Source organism: Pristiophorus japonicus, chromosome 9, assembly GCF_044704955.1.
Source record: "Pristiophorus japonicus isolate sPriJap1 chromosome 9, sPriJap1.hap1, whole genome shotgun sequence".
Taxonomy (NCBI): domain Eukaryota; kingdom Metazoa; phylum Chordata; class Chondrichthyes; family Pristiophoridae; genus Pristiophorus; species Pristiophorus japonicus.
The window spans coordinates 120724244-120750978 of NC_091985.1; the positions used below are offsets into that span (position 1 = coordinate 120724244).

The 26735-nt window shown below is 46.9% G+C and overlaps 1 long non-coding RNA gene across 2 annotated transcripts in view; it reads left to right on the forward strand.

Moving 5' to 3' along the window:
- Positions 1 to 26735, forward strand: part of LOC139273203 (uncharacterized) — a 48613-nt gene that overhangs the window by 8247 nt on the left and 13631 nt on the right. For both annotated transcript variants that reach the window (XR_011595035.1, XR_011595034.1), the window contains exon 2: positions 18870 to 19113. This is a non-coding gene — a long non-coding RNA (uncharacterized lncRNA). The remainder of the gene's footprint in view (positions 1 to 18869; positions 19114 to 26735) is intronic.

Genomic DNA, 26735 nt, shown 5'->3' on the forward strand with positions numbered 1-26735 from the left:
CAGGAGGTGGTTCTTTTACCAGAGAATAGTCGACCTCTGGAACAAGCTGCCGTTTCATGTGGTGGATGCAGACTCACTGAATTCCTTCAAGCAAAAGCTGCATCTGTTTCTGGCTGCGGCAGAGATTACCTCTTACAGAAGGTAGGTACTGCAGGGAATTTAATGGCCAGAGTGATCTCCTGGACTAGTTTCGATCGCCTAGATGGGTCGGGAGGAATTTCCCTGATTTTTTTCCCCCCAAATTGGCCTGGGTTTTTTAATCTGTTTTTTTGCCTCTCCCAGGAGATCACATGGTTTGGGGTGGGGTGGAGTGTATATGTTGTGATACACAAGGTATCGCAATTGTGTGTGACAGGCTCGATGGACCAGATGGTCTTCACCTGTCCCTCATTGTTCATGTGTTCATATGTAACAGGTTTTAAGCAAGTACAGAGGCAGGTGATGGGGGAAGGGGAGGAGACGAAAAAACAAAAGGGAAGGTCTGTGATAGGGTGGAAGGCTGGTGTGATTAAATGACAAAAAGGATGATGGTGCAAGGCAAAAGGGGGTGGTCATGGGACAAGTAAAGAAACAAAAAATGGGTGTGGAGGAGCTGTAAATGGCAGCAACAGAAACATTACCAACACCTGCTGTCCGAAACAATGGGAGCGGTGGTTATAATTTGAAATCGTTGAATGTTGAGTCCAGAAGGCTGTAAAGTGCCAAATTGAATGCTGAGGTGCTATTCTTCGAGCTTCCATTGAGCTTCATTTGAACAGTGTAGGAGGCTGAGGACAGACTGTTCAGAGTGGAGCGGAGAATTAAACTGGCAGGCGACTGGAAGCTCGCTGTCACATAGAAACATAGAAACATAGAAAATAGATGAAGGAGTAGACCATTTGGCCCTTCGAGCCTGCACCACCATTCAATAAAATCATAGCTGATCATTCCTTCAGTACCCCTTTCCCGCTTTCTCTCCATACCCTTTGATCCCCTTAACCGTAAGGACCATATCTAACTCCCTCTTGAATATATCCAGTGAATTGACATCAACAACTCTCTGCGGCAGGGAATTCCACAGGTTAACAACTCTCTGAGTGAAGAAGTTTCTCTTCATCTCAGTCCTAAATGGCCTCCCCCTTATCCTAAGACTATGTCCCCTGGTTCTGGACTTCCCCAACATCGGGAACATTCTTCCTGCATCTAACCTGTCCAGTCCCGTCAGAATCTTAGATGTTTCTATGAGATCCTCTCTCATCCTTCTAAACTCCAGTGAATAAAGGCACAGTTGATCCAGTCTCTCCTCATATGACAGCCCAGCCATCCCTGGAATCAGTTTGGTGAACCTTCGCTGCACTCCCTCAATAGCAAGAACGTCCTTCCTCAGACTAGGAGACCAAAACTGAACACAATATTCCAGGTGAGGCCTCACTAAGGCCCTGTACAACTGCAATAAGACCTCCCTGCTTCTATATTCAAATCCCCTAGCTATGAAGGCCAACATACCATTTGCCTTCTTTACCGCCTGCTATACCTGCGTGCCCACTTTCAATGACTGATGAACCATGATACCCAGGTCTCGTTGCACCTCCCCTTTTCTGAGTCTGCCGCCATTCAGTCCTGTTGCAGACTGAACGGAAGTGTTCAGCAAAGCGATCACAAGGCAGAGGAGAATGTAGAATTCTCTATGTAACAAGAGGCAAAACTTTGGCCACCACCATTAAATAATGTTGGGCCCAGCGCTGGAGCAAGCTATCTAGAAAAGTAACGGGACAGTCCTTTGAGTGTGTGTAGCCCTGATTTGTTCCTTAAAAGTTTGTTGCAAGAAACACAAACTGAGAATTCAGACCTAATGTTGACTCCAATATTTCCATATTTTTATCAAAAGAATTGTATTAGACTTTAAATGTCAATACAGTCAAACCAGCATTAGTCACTAATATGTGAACCCTAATAACATAACAGTATACATCCTTCAAATTTTGTAAATCCAGGGGATGAAATTGGGTCTCTCCCCAGTTGGGGGCTGTAAGCTCTCCGGGGCCGGAAGCGAAATTTGGGTAACCGCCCCTCACATGATGTAGAGCGCAATGTCATGCGCTCCACTTCCTCTTGGGGCGGGATCGGAGGTGCTACATGGATGCATCGCAGAGCACTACACGGCCTCTCCGCGTAGCAGTGATGCCTTTCAACAGCCGTTACCTTCGGGTTAAAGGGGAGGGATGCTGCAAGCTCTGCAGTGTCGGGGAGTAACAGTATTGTCACAGTGTCGGGGTAACAGTATTGTCACAGTGTCGGAGGGTAACAGTATTGTCACAGTGTCGGGGTAACAGTATTGTCACAGTGTCGGAGGGTAACAGTATTGTCACAGTGTCGGGGTAACAGTATTGTCACAGTGTCGGAGGGTAACAGTATTGTCACAGTGTCGGGGTAACAGTATTGTCACAGTGTCGGAGGGTAACAGTATGGTCACAGTGTCGGGGTAACAGTATTGTCACAGTGTCGGAGGGTAACAGTATTGTCACAGTGTCGGGGTAACAGTATTGTCACAGTGTCGGGGTAACAGTATTGTCACAGTGTCGGGGTAACAGTATTGTCACAGTGTCGGAGGGTAACAGTATTGTCACAGTGTCGGGGTAACAGTATTGTCACAGTGTCGGAGGGTAACAATATTGTCACAGTGTCGGAGGGTAAAAGTATTGTCACAGTGTCGGGGGTAACAGTATTGTCACAGTGTCGGAGGGTAACAGTATTGTCACAGTGTCGGGGTAACAGTATTGTCACAGTGTCGGAGGGTAACAATATTGTCACAGTGTCGGGGTAACAGTATTGTCACAGTGTCGGGGTAACAGTATTGTCACAGTGTCGGAGGGTAACAATATTGTCACAGTGTCGGGGTAACAGTATTGTCACAGTGTCGGGGTAACAGTATTGTCACAGTGTCGGAGGGTAACAGTATTGTCACAGTGTCGGGGTAACAGTATTGTCACAGTGTCGGAGGGTAACAATATTGTCACAGTGTCGGGGTAACAGTATTGTCACAGTGTCGGGGTAACAGTATTGTCACAGTGTCGGAGGGTAACAATATTGTCACAGTGTCGGGGTAACAGTATTGTCACAGTGTCGGAGGGTAACAGTATTGTCACAGTGTCGGGGGTAACAGTATGGTCACAGTGTCGGAGGGTAACAGTATTGTCACAGTGTCGGGGTAACAGTATGGTCACAGTGTCGGAGGGTAACAGTATTGTCACAGTGTCGGGGTAACAGTATTGTTACAGTGTCGGAGGGTAACAGTATTGTCACAGTGTCGGGGGTAACAGTATTGTCACAGTGTCGGGGTAACAGTATTGTCACAGTGTCAGAGGGTAACAGTATGGTCACAGTGTCGGGGTAACAGTATTGTCACAGTGTCGGAGGGTAACAGTATTGTCACAGTGTCGGGGGTAACAGTATTGTCACAGTGTCGGGGGTAACAGTATTGTCACAGTGTCAGAGGGTAACAGTATGGTCACAGTGTCGGGGTAACAGTATTGTCACAGTGTCGGAGGGTAACAGTATTGTCACAGTGTCGGGGTAACAGTATGGTCACAGTGTCGGAGGGTAACAGTATTGTCACAGTGTCGGGGTAACCGTATTGTCACAGTGTCGGAGGGTAACAGTATTGTCACAGTGTCGGGGTAACAGTATTGTCACAGTGTCGGAGGGTAACAGTATTGTCACAGTGTCGGGGTAACAGTATTGTCACAGTGTCGGGGAGCAACAGAATTGTCACAGTGTCGGAGGGTAACACTATTGTCACAGTGTCTGGCTCCCGCAAAATTGCATGGGAGTTAGCGGAGGTGCGAATGACGCGCCTGCTGGTAGTCCCATGGCCGCTGTGCGGCGCCGGCGATGATGACATCATCGCTGTGCACGGCGACCCCTTTTGTTCCCCAACTCACCAGTCAGGTTGTTGTGCATTGCATTGCTGGCACTCCGTTTCAGATAGGGCACCCCGCATCCCTGCTGGCCCAGTGGAGAACAGTGTTACCCTCCGACACTGTGACAATATTGTTACCCGCCGACACTGTGACAATACTGTTACCCTCCGACACTGTGACAATACTGTTACCCTCCGACACTGTGACAATACTGTTACCCTCCGACACTGTGACAATACTGTTACCCTCCGACACTGTGACAATATTGTTACCCTCCGACACTGTGACAATACTGTTACCCCGACACTGTGACAATATTGTTACCCTCCGACACTGTGACAATATTGTTACCCCCGACACTGTGACAATACTGTTACCCTCTGACACTGTGACAATACTGTTACCCTCCGACACTGTGACAATACTGTTACCCCCGACACTGTGACAATACTGTTACCCTCCGACACTGTGACAATACTGTTACCCTCCGACACTGTGACCATACTGTTACCCCCGACACTGTGACAATACTGTTACCCTCCGACACTGTGACCATACTGTTACCCCCGACACTGTGACAATATTTTTACCCTCCGACACTGTGACCATACTGTTACCCTCGACACTGTGACAATATTGTTACCCTCCGACACTGTGACAACATTGTTACCCTCCGACACTGTGACAATACTGTTACCCTCTGACACTGTGACCATACTGTTACCCTCTGACACTGTGACCATACTGTTACCCTCCGACACTGTGACAATATTGTTACCCTCCGACACTGTGACAATATTGTTACCTCCGACAATGTGACCATACTGTTACCCTCTGACACTGTGACCATACTGTTACCCTCCGACACTGTGACAATATTGTTACCCTCCGACACTGTGACAATATTGTTACCCCCGACAATGTGACCATACTGTTACCCTCCGACACTGTGACAATATTGTTACCCTCCGACACTGTGACAATATTGTTACCCTCCGACACTGTGACCATACTGTTACCCTCTGACACTGTGACCATACTGTTACCCCGACACTGTGACAATACTGTTACCCTCCGACACTGTGACAATATTGTTACCCCCGACAATGTGACCATACTGTTACCCTCCGACACTGTGACAATATTGTTACCCTCCGACACTGTGACAATATTGTTACCCTCCGACACTGTGACAATATTGTTACCCTCCGACACTGTGACCATACTGTTACCATCCGACACTGCGCTACACACATCATATGCACAACAAAAGCACCACTGCTATCAAGATCATCACAGACATCATATTTCATGACCATCAACACATTTGCATTGCACTGATTTTCATTAGGCCAGCATTATTTCTAGGACAATTTTAGAAATATATGATTGTTTGGATAGGAGTGGGTGTGGCATCTATTGACTTTACATCACGCAATGGTGTAAGCTTTACTCACGTGGCATCACTTCAGGGTCTGCAGATGAGTCCGTGGCTGTCCAGGGGTGCTTCCCCACGAGTGTGAGCACTCGCTCCTCCATCTCAGTGATGTCGCTGGGGACTGGTGGCCCCCCACCTGTTCGCCTCTGCACAGACCTCATCATCGATAGCTTCTTCTGTAAAAGATACCAGGACGACATGGTATGAGATCATTGCGTGTTATCATTGCTAGGTACTGTCACAGAGACTGATACAACACATAACCGACAGATGTAATCATGCTTATTATGATAATTATCCTTTCTTACCTAAAGACGTGCACCGTGACCGCAAGCTTTGAGTAAAACATTCCCGGTAAAAGTGAAAGTCCTCACATCTGCTGATAGTCACTCATGACTGTCACAAAGCAAATTATATAAATACATAAGCACGTGTAAATAAATGTAATACTTACTCTTGCGGATCGTACAAGGTTGTTCCATCGTTTGGGGCATTGGTTGCCCTCATGCACCTCGTTGGTTGCCAACGAGACCACCTTTGCTATCTCGGCCCATATCTTCTGGTAAGCCTTTGGGGTGGGCTTCCCACGTCCTCCCTGTGTCAAATCACCCCAGCGTAACTTGACCTCCTGGAGGAGGGAGGCATTTACCTAGTCTGAGAACCTCCTCGCTCTTTTGCAGTCAGTCGAGGAGGCGGGAGCTCGGAGCAGCGCGAGTCCGGGGTCGGCGAGAGGCCTATAAAGGCCAGCGGGAGTCAGGCAGTTCGAGCAGTCAGTCGAGGAGGCGGGAGCTCGGAGCAGCGCGAGTCCGGGATCGGCGAGAGGCCTATAAAGGCCAGCGGGAGTCGGGCAGTTCGAGCAGTCAGTCGAGGAGGCGGGAGCTCGGAGCAGCGCGAGTCCGGGGTCGGCGAGAGGCCTATAAAGGCCAGCGGGAGTCAGGCAGTTCGAGCAGTCAGTCGAGGAGGCGGGAGCTCGGAGCAGCGCGAGTCCGGGGTCGGCGAGAGGCGTACCGGTGCAGCTACAGGGAGAAGGCAAAGAAAGAAACAAAGGTGACGTCACAGCCTAGGGGGTAAGTGATTGGCTGGTGATTGGTGAGTAGTTTTTCTTTTTCTTCTTATATTAGTCAGTAACTTTTAACATTGTTGTTGCCAATTTAAGTGTATCTAAGGGTTAAGTCATGGCAGGAGAGCTCGGTCAGGTGTTATGCTCCTCCTGTACCATGTGGGAACTCAGGGACACTTCCGGTGTCCCTGACGACTACGTGTGCAGGAAGTGTATCCACCTCCAGCTCCTGACGGTCCGCGTTGCGGAGTTGGAGCTGAGGGTGGATTCACTCTGGAGCATCCACGATGCTGAGAATGACGTGAGTATCACGTGTAGTGAGTTGGTCTTACCGCAGGGAAAGGGTCCACAGCCAGCTAGGGAATGGAAGACCAGCAGGAAGAGTAGTGCAAGGAAGGTAGTGCAGGGGTCCCCTGCGGTCATCCCCCTGCAAAACAGATACACTGTTTTGAGTACTGTTGAGGGGGATGACTCATCAGGGGAGGGCAGCAGCAGCCAAGTTCATGGCACCGTGGCTGGCTCTACTGCACAGGAGGGCAAGAAAAAGATTGGGACAGCAATAGTGATAGGGGATTCAATGGTGAGGGGAATAGATAGGCGTTTCTGCGGCCGCGACCGAGACTCCAGGATGGTATGTTGCCTCCCTGGTGCAAGGGTCAAGGATGTCTCGGAGCGGGTGCAGGACATTCTGAAATGGGAGGGAGAACAGCCAGTTGTCGTGGTGCACATTGGTACCAACGACATAGGTAAAAAAAGGGATGAGGTCCTACGAAACGAATTTAAGGAGCTAGGAGCTAAATTAAAAAGTAGGACCTCAAAAGTAGTAATCTCGGGATTGCTACCAGTGCCACGTGATAGTCAGAGTAGGAATCGCAGGATAGCACAGATGAATACGTGGCTTGAGCAGTGGTGCAGCAGGGAGGGATTCAAATTCCTGGGGCATTGGGGTTCTGGGGGAGGTGGGACCAGTACAAACCGGACGGTCTGCACCTGGGCAGGACCGGAACCAATGTCCTAGGGGGAGTGTTTGCTAGTGCTGTTGGGGAGGATTTAAACTAATATGGCAGGGGGATGGGAACCAATGCAGGGAGACAGAGGGAAACAAAAAGGAGGCAAAAGCAAAAGACAGAAAGGAGATGAGGAAAAGTGGAGGGCGGAGAAACCCAAGGCAAAGAACAAAAAGGGCCACTGTACAGCAAAATTCTAAAAGGACAAAGGGTGTTAAAAAAACAAGCCTGAAGGCTTTGTGTCTTAATGCAAGGAGTATCCGCAATAAGGTGGATGAATTCATTGTGCAAATAGATGTTAATAAATATGATGTGATTGGGATTACGGAGACGTGGCTCCAGGATGATCAGGGCTGGGAACTCAACATTCAGGGGTATTCAACATTCAGGAAGGATAGAATAAAAGGAAAAGGAGGTGGGGTAGCATTGTTGGTTAAAGAGGAGATTAATGCAATAGTTCGGAAGGACATTAGCTTGGATGATGTGGAATCTATATGGGTAGAGCTGCAGAACACCAAAGGGCAAAAAACGTTAGTGGGAGTTGTGTACAGACCTCCAAACAGTAATAGGGATGTTGGGGAGGGCATCAAACATGAAATTAGGGGTGCGTGCAATAAAGGTGCAGCAGTTATAATGGGTGACTTTAATATGCACATAGATTGGGTTAACCAAACTGGAAGCAATACGGTGGAGGAGGATTTCCTGGAGTGCATAAGGGATGGTTTTTTAGACGAATATGTCGAGGAACCAACTAGGGGGGAGGCCATCTTAGACTGGGTGTTGTGTAATGAGAGAGGATTAATTAGCAATCTCATGGTGCGAGGCCCCTTGGGGAAGAGTGACCATAATATGGTGGAATTCTGCATTAGGATGGAGAATGAAACAGTAAATTCAGAGACCATGATCCAGAACTTAAAGAAGGGTAACTTTGAAGGTATGAGGCGTGAATTGGCTAGGATAGATTGGCGAATGATACTTAGGGTGTTGACTGTGGATGGGCAATGGCAGACATTTAGAGACCGCATGGATGAATTACAACAATTGTACATTCCTGTCTGGCGTAAAAATAAAAAAGGGAAGGTGGCTCAACCGTGGCTATCTAGGGAAATCAGGGATAGTATTAAAGCCAAGGAAGTGGCATACAAGTTGGCCAGAAATAGCAGCGAACCTGGGGACTGGGAGAAATTTAGAACTCAGCAGAGGAGGACAAAGGGTTTGATTAGGGCAGGGAAAATGGAGTACGAGAAGAAGCTTGCAGGGAACATTAAGGTGGATTGCAAAAGTTTCTATAGGTATGTAAAGAGAAAAAGGTTAGTAAAGACAAACGTAGGTCCCCTGCAGTCAGAATCAGGGGAAGTCATAACGGGGAACAAAGAAATGGCAGACCAATTGAACAAGTACTTTGGTTCGGTATTCACTAAGGAGGATACAAACAACCTTCCGGATATAAAAGGGGTCAGAGGGTCTAGTAAGGAGGGGGAACTGAGGGAAATCTTTATTAGTCGGGAAATTGTGTTGGGGAAATTGATGGGATTGAAGGCCGATAAATCCCCAGGGCCTGATGGACTGCATCCCAGAGTACTTAAGGAGATGGCCTTGGAAATAGCGGATGCATTGACAGTCATTTTCCAACATTCCATTGACTCTGGATCAGTTCCTATGGAGTGGAGGGTAGCCAATGTAACCCCACTTTTTAAAAAAGGAGGGAGAGAGAAAACAGGGAATTATAGACCAGTCAGCCTGACCTCAGTAGTGGGTAAAATGATGGAATCAATTATTAAGGATGTCATAGCAGTGCATCTGGAAAATGGTGACATGATAGTTCCAAGTCAGCATGGATTTGTGAAAGGGAAATCATGCTTGACAAATCTTCTGGAATTTTTTGAGGATGTTTCCAGTAAAGTGGACAAAGGAGAACCAGTTGATGTGGTATATTTGGACTTTCAGAAGGCTTTCGACAAGGTCCCACACAAGAGATTAATGTGCAAAGTTAAAGCACATGGGATTGGGGGTAGTGTGCTGACGTGGATTGAGAACTGGTTGTCAGACAGGAAGCAAAGAGTAGGAGTAAACGGGTACTTTTCAGAATGGCAGGCAATGACTAGTGGGGTGCCGCAAGGCTCTGTGCTGGGGCCCCAGCTGTTTACATTGTACATTAATGATTTAGACGAGGGGATTAAATGCAGTATCTCCAAATTTGCGGATGACACTAAGTTGGGTGGCAGTGTGAGCTGCGAGGAGGATGCTATTAGGCTGCAGAGTGACTTGGATAGGTTAGGTGAGTGGGCAAATGCATGGCAGATGAAGTATAATGTGGATAAATGTGAGGTTATCCACTTTGGTGGTAAAAACAGAGAGACAGACTATTATCTGAATGGTGACAGATTAGGAAAAGGGAAGGTGCAACGAGACCTGGGTGTCATGGTACATCAGTCATTGAAGGTTGGCATGCAGGTACAGCAGGCGGTTAAGAAAGCAAATGGCATGTTGGCCTTCATAGCGAGGGGATTTGAATACAGGGGCAGGGAGGTGTTGCTACAGTTGTACAGGGCCTTGGTGAGGCCACACCTGGAGTATTGTGTACAGTTTTGGTCTCCTAACTTGAGGAAGGACATTCTTGCTATTGAGGGAGTGCAGCGAAGGTTCACCAGACTGATTCCCGGGATGGCGGGACTGACCTATCAAGAAAGACTGGATCAACTGGGCTTGTATTCACTGGAGTTCAGAAGAATGAGAGGGGACCTCATAGAAACGTTTAAAATTCTGACGGGTTTAGACAGGTTAGATGCAGGAAGAATGTTCCCAATGTTGGGGAAGTCCAGAACCAGGGGTCACAGTCTGAGGATAAGGGGTAAGCCATTTAGGACCGAGATGAGGAGAAACTTCTTCACCCAGAGAGTGGTGAACCTGTGCAATTCTCTACCACAGAAAGTAGTTGAGGCCAATTCACTAAATATATTCAAAAAGGAGTTAGATGAAGTCCTTACTACTCGGGGGATCAAGGGTTATGGCGAGAAAGCAGGAAGGGGGTACTGAAGTTTCATGTTCAGCCATGAACTCATTGAATGGCGGTGCAGGCTAGAAGGGCTGAATGGCCTGTTCCTGCACCTATTTTCTATGTTTCTATGTTTCTATGTCCTCCAATGTGCTCCTCTCCCACCTCACTGCTCTCTCCAGCATCAGTCTCCACAACATGCTGTGATGCCTCCTCCTTTCCCTCCATTACAGGACAAATTCGGGCAAATAGGTGGCTGGTAACAGCTAATTTTTGTTTCTCTATTTGCTGTAAAGCTCTAAAGTCTCCCTCCTTCCACCCAAAGCAGCCACACCACACCCACACACATCTTCAGTCCCTCTCAGTTCCCTCTCTCTCTGTCTCCTCTTCTGCCCATGACATGATGACCATTGACCTCCTGAATTGCGGGAATGCTAAGGATGGCGACACTTTATGGCAGGAGGTCTGCGAGATTTAACGCTACCGCCCCTTTCATATTGCTCGCGGTAATGCCGAATTTCAAAAACTCAAGATCATGAAGATGAAGGCCAAGATGATGCTGTGCAGTCAACTTCAACAATGAAACCACTAGTGGCACCGGACCGGGAGTTGGCCGAGTTGGGACTCCAAGTCCAAAAAGTTGAAGAAGATGAAAACCAACTGGCACATACTGAGCTGAAAGAGGCGCAACTTACGAGTGACATTGGGCTGTGGGGAGACAATATCTCAGAAGACATGCAAAGCCATTGGATTGCAAGAGGAAGGATGTCGCAATACTGCTTGAAGTCCTTCTTCACACATGTGCACCCGCTGACAGGGGAGTGAACGTGGCTCTTTTATTTACCTTCAAACGGTAGAGTATACTGCTTTGCTTGTAAGGTCACAGCATGAACAAGTAGCCACTTTACTCATGGGTTCAATGACTGGAAGCATAGAGGTGAGAGGATTTCATCTCACGGAAACAGCCACCAGCATAGAGAAGCAGGCACTGCTTGTATGGATGGTCATATTGTCTTCCATTTTGAAAATGAACAGCAGTACTAGGGCAAGGTGTTAGAGCGGGCTGTCTGTGTGATAATGTTTCTCTGTGAACAAGGTCTTTCATTGTGAGGCAGAAACAAAATTGTTGTGTCTCTAAGTAATGGTAATTATCTGGGTGTGTTGGAGGTTCTCGCAATCGATGATGCCTTTCTTGCTGAACACATCAAGCGGTTCACCAACAAAGGCAAGGGGCATACTTCATACTTGTCTTCCACCACTTGTGAAGAACTGATTAGTCTGATGGGTGGCAAAGTACTTGAGATGATTATCCAGGAATTGAAATCAGCGAAGTTCTATTCAATATCGGTTGATTCAACGGCAGATGTCACACACTCAGATCAGCTGACATTTGTCATCCGCTATGTTCTACTGACTGGTCCTGAGGAAAGGTTCCTAATGTTCTTGCCGATAATCAGTCATACTGGACAAGAAATAGCAGAAATAATACCGGCCTTTCTGGATGAGAATGGGATCAACATACAAAATAGTTGCGGACAATCTTATGATAATGCTTCAAATATGAGTGGGAAATACGTTGGTGTCCAAACTATCATCAAAGAGCAATGCCCATAGGCAATGTTTATACCATGCGCAGCGCACTCACTCAACCTTGTGGGGAAAAACAGTGCTGAATGCGGTCCAGTGATTGTCAGATTTTTTGACATTGTACAAAAGTTGTTCACTTTTCTCTCTGCATCGCCGTATCGCTGGCAACTGCTTTATGAAAAACCAAAGCCTTTAGGGCTGTCTGTCGTCAAACAGCTTTCAGCTACTTGATGGTCAGCAAGGTATGAAGCAATGTCAGCCCTGCTCAAAGGTTACACTCCCATATGTGAAGTGTTGGAATCCCTGGCAACTAATGTGGAACAAAATCTCGGAAAAGATCAATGTAATGTTATACTTGTAGATGCCTCTGTGGAGAAAATGGAATGCAACTGACAAATGATAGTCTTCCAAAATAATTGCGCTGTCTTGTTCTAAATTGTTGTCATTGTTGATTTAGTTTCAAAATGTAAGGATTTGTTGTTATAAAAGCATTGTTATTTACTATTTATATAAGGTTTCATCAAGGTATCGGTTTGATTGTTTGGAAACATAATAAAATATTAAATGAGTGTCGTCATAGTATCAATGAGAACATAACCTGAGATGTAGACCTGACCTGACCTTGACCTGATGCATACTCAGTATAGTGCCCTGTGACTTAGCTCACTAATACCAATTATTGCAGGTTGTGAATGGGAGTAGGGGACCCATGGCCGGATACTGCCCAGGGCCCGAGGCATCCATAATCTATCGCTGCCCACAAACAAAGTAGTCACACAATGCTCGGTCCTGAAAGTTTCCGAAATGACAGTGAATGGATAGATTTTTGAAGCTACAATGTACTCACTGATACCCTGCCAATTAATTGATTTCATTTTCGAAAACAATAACTTTCAGCAATTTCCAGTGGCTCAGGACTGTAGTGCTAGAATCTCTTTCAGTGGTGTGTTCTTTGGCTTGATGGGAACAAACACATTTTTCAGGGTTTCATAGACCTCAGGGCCTGCTTCAGTCAAGAAAATAGCCCGTTTCCTTTCCAAAACCATCCGGCTACGGTTTTCATCATCGGGGACTTCGACGATACTATTCACGGTGAAAAGCATTTCTAGCCAAGCCACAAAGGCTCTGAAAGCCTTTCGTTCGCGATGGAACTCACCCAAACATCTTATTATTCCCATGGGAGCAGCCATCTGGACTCAGTCAATGTCGACAGTTCAGTCAAGCATGCTTGTAACTTATCTTGTATTTTTAGCTGTTCTGCAAAACAAAGAACCTCTCACAGTTTCTTTGTTGGTAGGATAATCCACCAACACAAATTTCAGTGAGGGAATCCGATTATCCTATCCGCGTTGCCAATGTGATATATTCTTATGACATCACTAAGAAGCACACTCTACACTAGATGGCTCTTAACGTAAACTGTCATCATGTGACTTTGCCACATGATCCTTTATTATTTACTTCAGTAGTTGCAGTACATCAGTAGTCCATTAGGTGGAGCAGTAGTCCACGAGGGGGACCTCTATTACACCTCTGACACTGTGACAATACTGTTAGCCCCCCCCACACTGACAATACTGTTACCCCCGACACTGACAATACTGTTACCCCCCACACTGTGTCAATAATGTTAACCCCCGACACTGTGACAATACTGTTACCCCCGACACAGTGACAATAAGTTTACCCTCATGTATATTCTTACGACATCACTAAGATGCACACGCTACACAAGATGGCTCTTAACAGAAACTATCATGTGTCTTTGCCACATGATCCTTTATTATTTACATTAGTAGTTGCAGTACACCAGTAGTCCACGAGGGAGAGCTCTGTTACACTTATCTCTCCTTAATGAAGAAGTAATTATAACAAATAATCATTATACATAACTTGCATGGTATACACAACAAAAGATATGGGGCTGATTTTCGGCTTTTTTATTTTGGGGCAAATGTTGGGGCCGGAAAATACTTTGCGCCCTCGTCAGGAATTTTTGGCAAAAAACTGATCTGGAGGAGCATTGGTGTTAAGCCAGGCATTGCACGACATGACTTTGTGTGCCCGAGCAAAAACTTTCGGTCTTGAAGGAGGCGGCCATTTTACGCAGGTGCATTGATATTTTTTCTTTCATCTTGATTTCTTTTCTGGTTGCAAATGCAAATGCAGGGCATGCCAGCTTTAAGTGCACATGTACATTTAAATCGCCCCACTTCAGCTACTTCTGCTGAGATGGAGGAGCAGGAAGGAAGGCAGTGTGCCAGGCGCTTCAGCCAGGAGGCTAGTGAAGCCTTGGTGAGCGTGGTGGAGAGGAGGTGGGCCTCATTCCATCTCGCTCCATCTCAACTATTTACAATAATAATAATAGCTTTTATTTATATAGCGCCTTTAATGTAGTAAAATGTCCCAAGGTGCTTCACAACAGTGTCACTAGACAAAACAGATAAATTTGGCACCGAGCCACAAAAGAAGAAATTAAGGCAGATGACCAAAAGCTTGTTTAAAGAGGTAGGTTTTAAGGAGCATGTTAAAGGAGGAAAGAGAGGTAGAGAGGCGGAGGGGTTTAGGGAGGGAATTCCAGAGCTTAGGGCCCAAACAGCTGAAGGCACGGCCACCGATGGTTGAACAGTTATAATGAGGGATGTTCAAGAGGACAACATTTGAGGAGTGCGGGCATCTTGTGGTGTTGTGAGGCTGAAAAAGATTAGAGATAGGGAGGGGCAAGGCCATGGAGTGATTTGTAAATAAGGATGAGAATTTTAAAATCGAGGCGTTTTTTAACCGGGAGCCAATGTAGGTCAGAAAGCACAGGGGTGATGGGTGATCGTGACTTGGTGCAAGTTAGTGCACGGGCTGCTGAGATTTGGTTTACATAGAGTAGAATGTGGGAGGCCGGCCAGGGGTGAGTTGGAGTAGCCAAGTCTAGAGGTAACAAAGGCATGAATGAGGGTTTAAGCAGCAGAACAGCTGAGGCAGGGGCGGAGGCGGGCAATGTTACGGAGGTGGAAGAAGGCGGTTTTAGTTATGCTGTGGATATGTGGCTGGAAACTCATTTCAGGGTCAAATATGACACCTAGGTTATTAATGATTTTTATTATATTAATGACTTGGATGAAGCCAAATTTGCTGATGATACAAAGATAGGCGGGAAAGCAAGTTGTGAGGAGGATGCAAATAATCTGCAATAGGCTAAGTGAGTGGCCACAAATTTGGTAGATGGAGTATAATGTGGAAAATGTGAGGTATGCACTTTGATAGGAAAAATAAAAAAGCAAATTATTATTTAAATGGGGAGAGATTACAAAATGTTCTGGTACTGAAGGATCTGGGGGCCATTGTACATAAGAACATAAGAAATAGGAGCAGGAGTAGGCCATCTAGCCCCTCGAATCTGCTCCGTCATTCAATAAGATCATGGCTGACCTGATCTTGGCCTCAACTCCACTTCCCTGTCCTCTCCCCAGAACCCTTGATTCCCTTATCTGTCTATCTCCACATGAAACAGAAAAAGTTAGCATGCAGGTACGGCAAGTAATTAGCAAGGCAAATTAAATGTTGACCTTTATTGCAAGGGGGATGGAGTATAAAAGTAGGAATGTCCTGCTACAACTGTACAGGGCGTTGGTGAGACCACACCTAGAGTACTGCGTACAGTTTTGGTCTCCTTATTTAAGGAGGGATATACTTGCATTGGAGGCAGTTCAGAGAAGGTTCACGAGGTTGATTCTTGCGATGAAGGGATTGTCTTATGAAGAAAGATTGAGCAGTTTGGGGCCTATACTCATTGGAATTTAGAAGATTGAGAGGTGATCTTATTGAAACGTATAAGATTCCGAGGGGTCTTGACACGGTAGATGCAGAGAGGATGTTTCCCCTCGTGGGGGAATCTAGAACAAGGTGGCATAGTTTCAGAATAAGGGGTCACCCATTTAAAATGGAAATGACGAGGAATTTCTTCTCTGAGGGTCGCGAATCTTTGGAATTCTGTACACCAGAGAGCTGTGGAGACTGGGTCACTGAATATATTTAAGGTGGAGATAGACAGATTTTTGAACAATAAGGGGGCCAAGGATTATGGGGAGCGGGCAGGGAAGTGAAGTTGAGGCCAAGATCAGATCAGCCATAATCTTATTGAATGGTGGAGCAGGCTCGAGGGGCCAAATGGCCTACTCCTACTCCTATTATGTTCTTATGTTATGTTCTTATGTTGTTGGGGGAGCCGGGCCACTCCCTCCTGTGTTTAAACGCACATAGAGGGACATTGCATAGGAGGTGTCTGATGCAGGCACTTTTCCCAGGACTGGCACACAGTGCAGAAAAAAGTTCAACGACCTTACGAGAATCATCAGCGTGAGTATCATTTGCATCTATGCATGCCTCCATGACTTCTAACATTAATCTCAAACATTATGTGAAGTTTGTCATGCATCTGGTCCCTCACAACACTCTGTGGAGTGGCTCTCACAATGCATAACAAAGATGAAGGCTTACTTTGCCACCCATTGGCTTTTAATGATCTATGTACATTATTTATATCATTATTATTGTCCATTGCAATACACTCCAACTGCTCCTATCGCTTTTTGAAAGATCACTTAAGGCCCCCATGTTAGATGCCTCTAACATAGAAAATAGGAGCAGTAGTAGGCCATTCGGCCCTTCGTATTTGCACCGCCATTCAATATGACCATGGCTGATCCTCTATCTCAACACCATATTCCCGCTTATCCCCCTTGATGCCTTTTGTTTCTAGAAATCTATCTAGCTTCCTCTTAAATATATTCAGTGACCTGGCCTCCACAGCCTTCTGTGGTAGAGAATTCCACAGGATCACCACCCTCTGAATGAAAACATTTCTCCTCATCTCGGTCCTAAATTTCCTTCCCCGTATCCTCAGACTGTGACCCCCTTGTTCCAGACTTCCCAGCCAGGGGAAACATCCTCCCCACATCCAGTCTATCCAACCCAATCAGAATTTTATACGTTTCAATGAGATCCCCTCTCATTCTTCTAAACTCTAGTGAATACAGGCCTAGTTGACCCAATCTCTCCTCATACGACAGTCCTGCCGTCCCAGGAATCAGTCCTTCGCTGCACTCCCTCTATGTCAAGTATATCCTTTCTTATGTAAGGAAACCAAAACTGCACACAATACTCCAGGTGCGGTCTCACCAAGGCCCTGTATAACTGTAGTTAGACATCCTTGCTCCTGTATGTAAATTCTCTTGCAATGAAGGCCAACATATCATTTGCTTTCCTAACTGCTCGCTGCACCTGCATGTTTGCTTTCAATGACTGGTGTACAAGGACACCCAGGTCCCTCTGTACATCGACACTTCCCAAGCCATCACCATTTAAATAATACTTTGCCCTTATGTTTTTCCTACCAAAGTGGATAACTTCACATTTATTCACATTATACTGCAGCTGCCATGTGTTTGCCCACTCACGCAACCTATTTAAATCATCTTGCAGTGTCTTTGCATCCTCCTCACAACTCACAATCCCACTTAGTTTTGTGTCGTCAGCAAACTTGGAAATATTACATTTGGTTCCCTCATCCAAATCATTTATATATATTGTGAATAGTTGGGGCCCAAGCACTGATCCCTGCCCGCCACCCCGAAAATGACCCATTTATTCCTACTCTCTGTTTCCTGTCAGTTAACCAATTTTCAATCCATGCCAGTACATTACCCTCAATCCTATGTGCTTTAATTTTGCACAATAACTTCTTATGTGGGACTTTATCAAAGGCCTTCTAAAAATCCAAATACACTACATCCACTGGTTCTCTCTTATCTATTCTATCAGTTACATCCTCAAAAAACTCCAGTAGGTTTGTCAAACATGATTTTCCTTTAATAAATCCATGTTGACTTTGTTTAATCCTGTTGATATTATCTAAGTGTGCCGTTATCACATCCTTTATAATAGACTCTAGCATTTTCCCTACTACTGATGTTAGGCTAACTGGTCTGCAGTTCCCTGTTTTCTCTCTCCCTCCTTTTATAAATAGTGGGGTTACATTTGCCACCCTCCAATCTGCAGGAACTGTTCCATAATCTCTAGAATTTTGGAATATGACAACCAATGCATCTACTATTTCCATGGCTACCTCTTTTCGTACTCAGGGATGCAGATCATCAGGCCCTGGGGATTTATCAGCCTTCAGTCCCAATAGTTTCTCCAGCACTATTTTTTTACTAATAATCATTTCCTTTCATTCCTCTTGCTCACTAGACCCTTGGTTCCCTAACATTTCTGGGACGTTATTTGTGTCCTCTTCTGTGAAGACAGAACCGAAGTATTTATTTAATTGTTCTGCCATTTCCTTGTTCCCCATTACAAATTCTCCCGTTTCTATCTGTAAAGGACCTACATTTGTCTTCACTAATCTTTTTCTTTTTACGTACTTGTAGAAACTTTTGTAGAAACTTGTAGAAACCTGCGAATACATACTGACGAAGCACATGCAAGATCCAAATAGATTGAACGGAGGCCACTAGAACATTCACACACTATCACCTATTCTACTGTGGAAGGCATATGTGGCACAACAGCAGAGAAACCTTTTTTGAACCCTTCCTATTTTTCTCTTTGCAGTCCAAGCACTCCCAGAATCGAAGGGAGCAGCTATGGACAGGCATGGGTCCTCCTCAAACAATCCCGCTGATGGATGTGGAGGAGAGGATCTCTGCCCTCATTGGAGTCCCCTTTGTGTATTGAGGGTATGTAAATGGATGGCGTGACTCAAGACACGGCATTGAGAGATATAGAGTTGCGGTGGCCCTTCAAATGAACCTGTGCAATGCCACTTCCCTCATGTCACCTTGCCCCCTCCCCTGCTGCTAACCACTCGTCTGTTGTTCTCTACTTCCAGCTGACCAACCAGAGGTGCAGCATCCCTCGAGGGAGGCCTCCACATCAGACCATGCTGCAGATGACGAGGGACTGGAAGAGGCTGCTCAGACGGAGCATCAGAGCCCACCCGTTGCCCCGTCGGCACGCAGTTCATCTAGGGACGATGCTGACTTCCCGGTCTTTGAGGAGTCAGAGGCTCCTCGTCCCTGTGAAGTATAGCCTACAGTGCCGGGGTGGAATCTCGCAGGCCAGCTCCCTGGAGGGTGAGTTGGCAAAGACGGTCTGCTCAAAGACAGGCAGACATTGAACTGGACTTGGTGGAAATGTCCAGGGAAGCCACAGTGATGCACTGTGACCTCATTGATGCATTGGGACAGATCCCAGCGAGCATTGACAAGTTCACTGCGACTGTTGCAGAGGCAGCGTCGCAGATTGTTGTTCTGAGTCGTGAGTCCAGCGAGGCCATCATTGCCCACACACAGAGGCTGGTGGCCTCTAGAAGCGACAGTAGAGTTCCAGAGAGTGTGGCGCCTGCCCTTGATCATGCCGCAGATTCTGGCGCATCACAGGCACAAGCTTTGCTTCAGCTTGGGCAGGTGATGCAGTCCATGTTTGATTCCATACTCTCTGCATTCCCCACTGTCCCATGGGGAAGTGACGGTGCCAAAGCAGGCCAACAAGTTGTGGGGACACATCGGGCTAGACTTTCGCTTTCATTTTCGGTGATTTTCTCGGCGGCACAGCTGTTTTTCTGCCTGGCGAAAGTTTTCCCTTAAGTTTTTTCATGTTATCGCCCACATCTGAACACGCCCGCCGGGACCAAACCGCCCACGTGCAACGCCGAGAACAACCGTCAGGGCGTAAGTTTGGCCTCAACCGCTGACATCCAGATCGCCGAGAGAACCGCCCTGTGAAAGCTGCTTAAACAGGGCAGTAGGTGAGTAGTCAGCAAAGAAAGGTAAGTTAAAGGTTCTTTACTTTTTAAAAAAATTTTAAAATGGTGATTAGATCTAAAAATGTCTTGCCAATGCTTTGTATGTTTTTATTTTTTTTTATTGAATTTTTAAAAAAGTTTTCCCCCCTCCCTAGGCCCAACCGCAGCCTCGGACTAAATTTTAGTACTTATCATCCATTCTGGTAACAACCGCCCATGTTACTAACTTTCCACTTCACCGCCGAGAAAACTGCCGGCAATGAGTGTGCAATGCCCATTTTCTCGCCGTGCAATTTAGTTTTAATTACTTTAAACAAAAAAATGGAAATTCTCACCAGCGTTACTCACCGAACGTTGCAGGTCTTCTCAGCAGGCAATCGGGCGTGAGGGGCTTGAGGGAAAGTCTAGATCATGGTGTTCCAGTTGCTAAGGTACAGCCCCGTTGGAGAGTCAGTGGCACCAGGGAAATGAGAGATGGTCGCATTTCGGCTCCTACCACTCACTCATCAACCATGCACCATACACGGTTGACACCTCAGCCACCTGTGACTGGTGACGCCAAGGAAGAGGTGCCCCAGTTGAAAGCCGGGCCTTCCAGGCCAAAAACTGGTCCACTGCATCCTCAGACGCCGTCTGTATTGTCTGGCCCCCTAACACAGCAGCCCTCTAGCAGCCTTGTTGCATGCCTCAAGGCCTCATTGAGGAGGAGGAGCTGCCATGGGAGGGAGTTGAAGGGAAGGGCGGAGGGAAAATCTCATGAAAACCCATGAAGGGCTGGCAACACTTCATTGCCATGAATGCCTGTGCCATTGTCCACATTGTACATAGTTGTGTGATAAAAATGCACCCTTGTTCAATGGTGTTGCTGCACGAAGCAGTGTAGTGTAACTTTACATTTTATTCACTGCATGAAGCAGTCTTGTGTTCTTTCACATATTGTTCACTGCACAGTGCAATTTTGTGTTACTTTAGATTTTGCTGAGTGCAGGGAGCAGATTTATGTTAATTTACATGCTGCTGACTGCAGGGATCAGTTCTGTGTTCATAAGTCTTTAACCATTGTGTAGATTTGGGTTCTGGAGAAGGGGAAATTGAAACTGTTGCACCTTGCTAAAAATTGTTGTTTGACCTTTGACATTGCTGTCTTGTGTCTCATTTGCAGAATCAGCTGTAGAATAACCAGTATGGTGGCATAGATTAGCGAGGCAACACTCCGACCTCCCCTTTCCCATTCAAGCAATGATGAGCTGTTGATGTAAGGCTCTTGCTGCGGCCACATCTCCACGCTGCCTCCCCTGTGGTTGTGGTGGATGCAGTATGGGTTTCTCAGCAGGCTCCTCTTCCTCGTCTTCCCCGTCCTTCCCTCCTGAGGTGATCCTGCAGTCCCCAATGACAATGCCTGTCCCCTCATGATGGCTAAGTTGTGTAGCATGCAGCACACCCCAATGAACTCAGAGACCTGCTGAGGGGAGTATTGAAGGCTGCCTCCAGAGCGGTCTAGGCATCGGAAGCACTGCTTCAGCACGCCAATTGTCTGTTCAATGATTACGGGTAACTGTATGGCTCTCATAATAGCGCTGTTCGGCTTCTGTGATAGGGTTCCGGAGGGGGGTCAGGATCCAGGTGGTCCGGCTGTATCCTTTGTCCCCGATCAGCCAGCTCTGTCCTTGTCTTTGTCGATGAATCATTCGTGAGACACGCAAGATGAAAGCACCATGTGTGCTCCTTGGATAGCGGGCATTGACTGTGAGTGTGGTCGCAGACCAGCTGAACGTTTAGGGAGTGGTATCCCTTTCAGTTTCGGAAGATCTCTGCATTCTGAGTTGGTGCTCACAAGGTGACGTATGTACAGTCAATGGCACCTTGAACCTTGGGGAAGCCTGCAAATCGTCCAAACCCTCGAGCCCTTGCATTTTGGCTGTCCATGCTCATTGGGAACTTTATGAAATCCATTCTGCCCTTGTCACCTGGCGAATGCAGCAATGTGTAGCGTGCTGCGAGATGATGCATATTCACCCTGCTGCTGCCTGGAAGGAACCGAAGGCATCGGAGGCCATCGCAACTGTAACCTTCACCTTGGCACTGGTAGGTTGTAGGTCTGCCTGTAGAAGCTGGCATATCTCTGTCAACACTACTTTTCTGAAGCGCAGCCTTCGAACACGCTGCGCATGAGAAATGTGGAGGTATGAGCGATGTTCCTTGTAAACCCGTGGAGAGGAAGGCCTCCACCCCAAATGTTTGCAACCTCTTCGATTCCATTGCCCACCATGGAAAAGAAGCCTTCTTTCAGATTGAAGCCGTCTGCCAACAGCAACCAGCGTGATTTACTGGCGAACTAGTATTGCCCTGATTGAACTCTCTTACTGACCTTGAAAACAAAGGATTAAGTCACGTAAAAGTGCCGCTTTAAACTGTACACCCACCCAGCGTTCTGTGCGCATCCATGGCAGTCACTGACAACTGTGACATAAGATCCTCCAGCCTCCCTTTAACTATACCGGCAATTGCTCCTGTTGCACCCTGGGACCACCTGTTTTTTCCGTCGGTTCCTGGGGCGGCCGCAAAATCAGGCGTTAGGGCCAAACATTTCACCTGGGGCACTAGCACAGCCGTGCATGACGATTTACATCATTATGATGGTCAAAACAGAGGGCGAGGCGGTAAGTTTTTGCACCTCTGCAAAACCATTGCCGAAACTTCCAGCCGGACGCTATATCCTGGACACCTCGTTTGATGCCCAGAAACAACATTTACAGTCACACCAGGGCACAGATCAAACTAACCACTTGTCATCTGCTTCAAAGAGAATACCTTCAATACTGTTACCCCAACACTGTGAAATACTGTTACCCTCCGGCCCTGTGACAATACTGTTACCCCCCGACCCTGTGACAATACTGTTACCCCAACGCTGTAACAATACTGTTACCCCCGACACTGACAATACTATTACCCCCGACACTGTGACAATACTGTTACCCCAACACTGTGACAATACTGTTACCCTCCGACCCTGTGACAATACTGTTACCCCCGACACTGACAATACTGTTACCCTCCGACACTGTGACAATACTGTTACCCCCGACACTGACAATACTATTACCCCCGACACTGTGACAATACTGTTACCCCAACACTGTGACAATACTGTTACCCTCCGACCCTGTAACAATACTGTTACCCCCGACACTGTGACAATACTGTTACCCCGACCCTGTGACAATACTGTTACCCTCCGACACTGTGACAATACTGTTACCCCCGACACTGTGACAATACTGTTACCCCCGACACTGTGACAATACTATTACCCCCGACACTGTGACAATACTGTTACCCCCGACACTGTGACAATACTGTTACCCCGACCCTGTGACAATACTGTTACCCTCCGACACTGTGACAATACTGTTACCCCCGACACTGACAATACTGTTACCCCCGACACTGTGACAATACTATTACCCCCGACACTGTGACAATACTATTACCCCCGACACTGTGACAATACTATTACCCCCGACACTGTGACAATACTGTTACCCCCGACACTGTGACAATACTGTTACCCCGACCCTGTGACAATACTGTTACCCTCCGACACTGTGACAATACTGTTACCCCCGACACTGACAATACTGTTACCCCCGACACTGTGACAATACTATTACCCCCGACACTGTGACAATACTGTTACCCCCGACACTGTGACAATACTGTTACCCCGACACTGTGACAATACTGTTACCCCCGACACTGACAATACTGTAACCCCCGACACTGTGACAATACTGTTACCCCGACACTGTGACAATACTGTTACCCCCGACACTGACAATACTGTAACCCCCGACACTGTGACAATACTGTTACCCCCGACACTGACAATACTGTAACCCCCGACACTGTGACAATACTGTTACCCCAACGCTGTAACAATACTGTTACCCCCGACACTGACAATATTATTACCCCCGATACTGTGACAATACTGTTAACCCAACGCTCAAACAATACTGTTACCCCGACACTGTGACAATACTGTTACCCTCCGACACTGACAATATTATTACCCCCGACACTGTGACAATACTGTTACCCCAACATTGTGACAATACTATTACCCCCGACACTGTGACAATATTGTTACCCCCGACCCTGTGACAATACTGTTACCCTAACGCTGTAACAATACTGTTACCCCCGACACTGACAATACTGTTACCCCCCTGACACTGTGACAATACTGTTACCCCCGACACCGTGACAATATTGTTAACCCCCCGACACTGTGACAATACTGTTACCCCGACACTGACAATACTGTTACCCTGACACTGACAATACTGTTACCCCCCCCGACACTGTGACAATACTGTTACCCCCGACACTGTGACAATACTGTTACCCCCGACACTGTGACAATACTATTACCCCCGACACTGACAATCATAGGCAGTCCCTCAAAATTGAGGAAGACTTGCAAGACTCTAAAAGTGGGTTCTCAGGTGACTGTACAGTCCAATACGGGAATTACAGTCTCTGTCACAGGTGGGACAGACATCGCTGGAGGAAAGGGTGGGTGGGGTGTCTGGTTTGCCGCACGCTCTTTCTGCTGTCTGTGCTTGTTTTCTGCATGCTCTCGGAGACGAGACTTGAGATGCTCAGCACCCTCCCAGATGCTCTTCCTCCACTTAGGACGGTCTTTGGCCAGGGATTCCCAGGTGTCGGTGGGGATGTTGCACTTTATCAGGGAGGCTTTGAGGGTGTCCTTGAAACATTTCCTCTGCCCACCTGGGGCTTGCCGTGTAGGAGTTCCGAGCAGAGTGCTTGCTTGGGAGTCTTGTGTCGGGCTTGCGGACAATGTGGCCCGCCCAATGGTGCTGATTGAGTGTGGTCAATGCTTCGATGCTGGGGATGTTGGCCTGATTGAGAACACTGACGCTGGTGCGTCTGTCCTCCCAGGAGATTTGCAGGATCTTGCGGAGACATCGTTGGTGGTATTTCTCCAGCAATTTGAGGTGTTTGCTGTATATGTTCCACGTCTCTGAGCCATATAGGAGGGCGGGTATCACTACAGCCCTGTAGACCATAAGCTTGGTGCCAGATTTGAGGGCCTGATCCTCAAACACTCTCTTCCTCAGGTGGCCGAAGGCTGCGCTGGTGCACTGGAGGCGATGTTGGACCTTGTCGTCAATGCCTGCCCTTGCTGATAGTAGGCTCCCAAGGTATGGAAAGTGGTCCACGTTGTCCAAGGCTGCGCCATGGATTTTGATGACTGGGGGGCAGTGCTTTGTGGCGGGGTCAGGTTGGTGGAGGACCTTTGTCTTACGGATGTTTAGTGTAAGGCCCATGCTTTCGTGCCCTTCGGTGAAGATGTTGACGCTGACTTGGAGTTCAGCCTCTGAATGTGAGCAGACGCAAGCATCATCCATGTACTGTAGTTCGACAACAGAGGATGGGACAGTCTTTGATCTAGCCTGGAGGCGATGAAGGTTGAACAGGTTCCCACTGGTTCTATAGTTTAGTTCCACTTCAGCGGGGAGCTTGTTGAACGTGATATGGAGCATTGCAGTGAGGAAAATTGAGAAGAGGGTTGGCGCGATGACTCAGCCCTGCTTGACCCCAGTCTGGACGTGGATTGGGTCTGTGGTGGATCCGTTGGTCAGGATCACGGCTTGCGTGTCATCGTGGAACAGGCGGAGGATGGCGACAAACTTTTTAAGGGCAGCCGAAACGGAGGAGGAAGCTCCATAGTCCCTTGTGGTTAACAGTGTCAAAGGCCTTTGTGAGGTCAAAGAAGGCCATGTACAAGGGTTGGTGCTGTTCCCTGCATTTCCTTTGCAGCTGTCGCGCCATGAAGATCATGTCCGTTATGCCTCGTATCTGCACTGTGACTCCGGGAGGAGCATTGGGAGGCATTTAAGGAGGGGATCCGGAAGGCTCAGGCCAAACATGTGCCCTGAAAGAAAAAGGCTGGGAAAAATAATTCTAGAGCCCCCTGGATGTCTAGGGACTTACAGCGGAGGATTAAAAAAAGGGGTGCTTATGTCATTTATCAACGGCTAAATACTATAGAATCTTTAGAGGAATATAGAAAATTAAGAGGCAAAATTAAAAAGGATATTAGGAATGCTAAGAGAGAGCACGAGAAATTCTTGGCCAATAAAATTAAGGAAAACCTTAAGATGTTCTTTAAATATATTAAGAGTAAGAGGGTAACTAAAGAAAGGGTAGGGCCTATTAGGGACCATGAGGGTAATCTTTGTGTGGAGGCAGAAGATGTTAGGAGGGTTCTTAAGAATACTTTGCATCTGTTTTCACAGAGGAAAGGGGTAATGCAGATACTGCTATCGAGGAAGAGTGTGATATTCTGGATGAAATAAATATAGTGAGAGAGGAAGTATTAAGGGGTTTAGCAGCTTTGAAAGTAGGTAAGTCCCCAGACCCGGATGAAATGCATCCCAGGCTGTTGAGCGAAGTAAAAGAGGAAATAGCAGAGGCCTTGACCATCATTTTCCAGTCCTCTTTGGATCTGGGCATAGTGCCGGAGGATTGGAGGACCGCTAATATAGTACCCTTGTTTAAGAAGGGAGAAAGGGATAGGCCGAGTAATTGCAGGCCTGTCAGCCTAACCTCAGTGGGTGGGAAAATTATTGGAAAAAATCCTGAAAGACAGGATAAATCTACATTTGGAAAGGCAAGGATTAATTAGGGACAGTCAGCATGGATTTGTTAAGGGAAGATCGTGTTTGACTAACCTGATTGAATTTTTTGAGGAGGTAACCAAGAGGGTCGATGAGGGTAGAGCATACGATGTAGTATATATGGACTTTAGCAAAGCTTTTGATAAGATCCCACATGGTAGACTGGTCATGAAGGTTAAAGCCCATGAGATCCAGGGCAAAGTGACAAGTTGGATCCAAAATTGGCTTGGAAGTAGGAAGC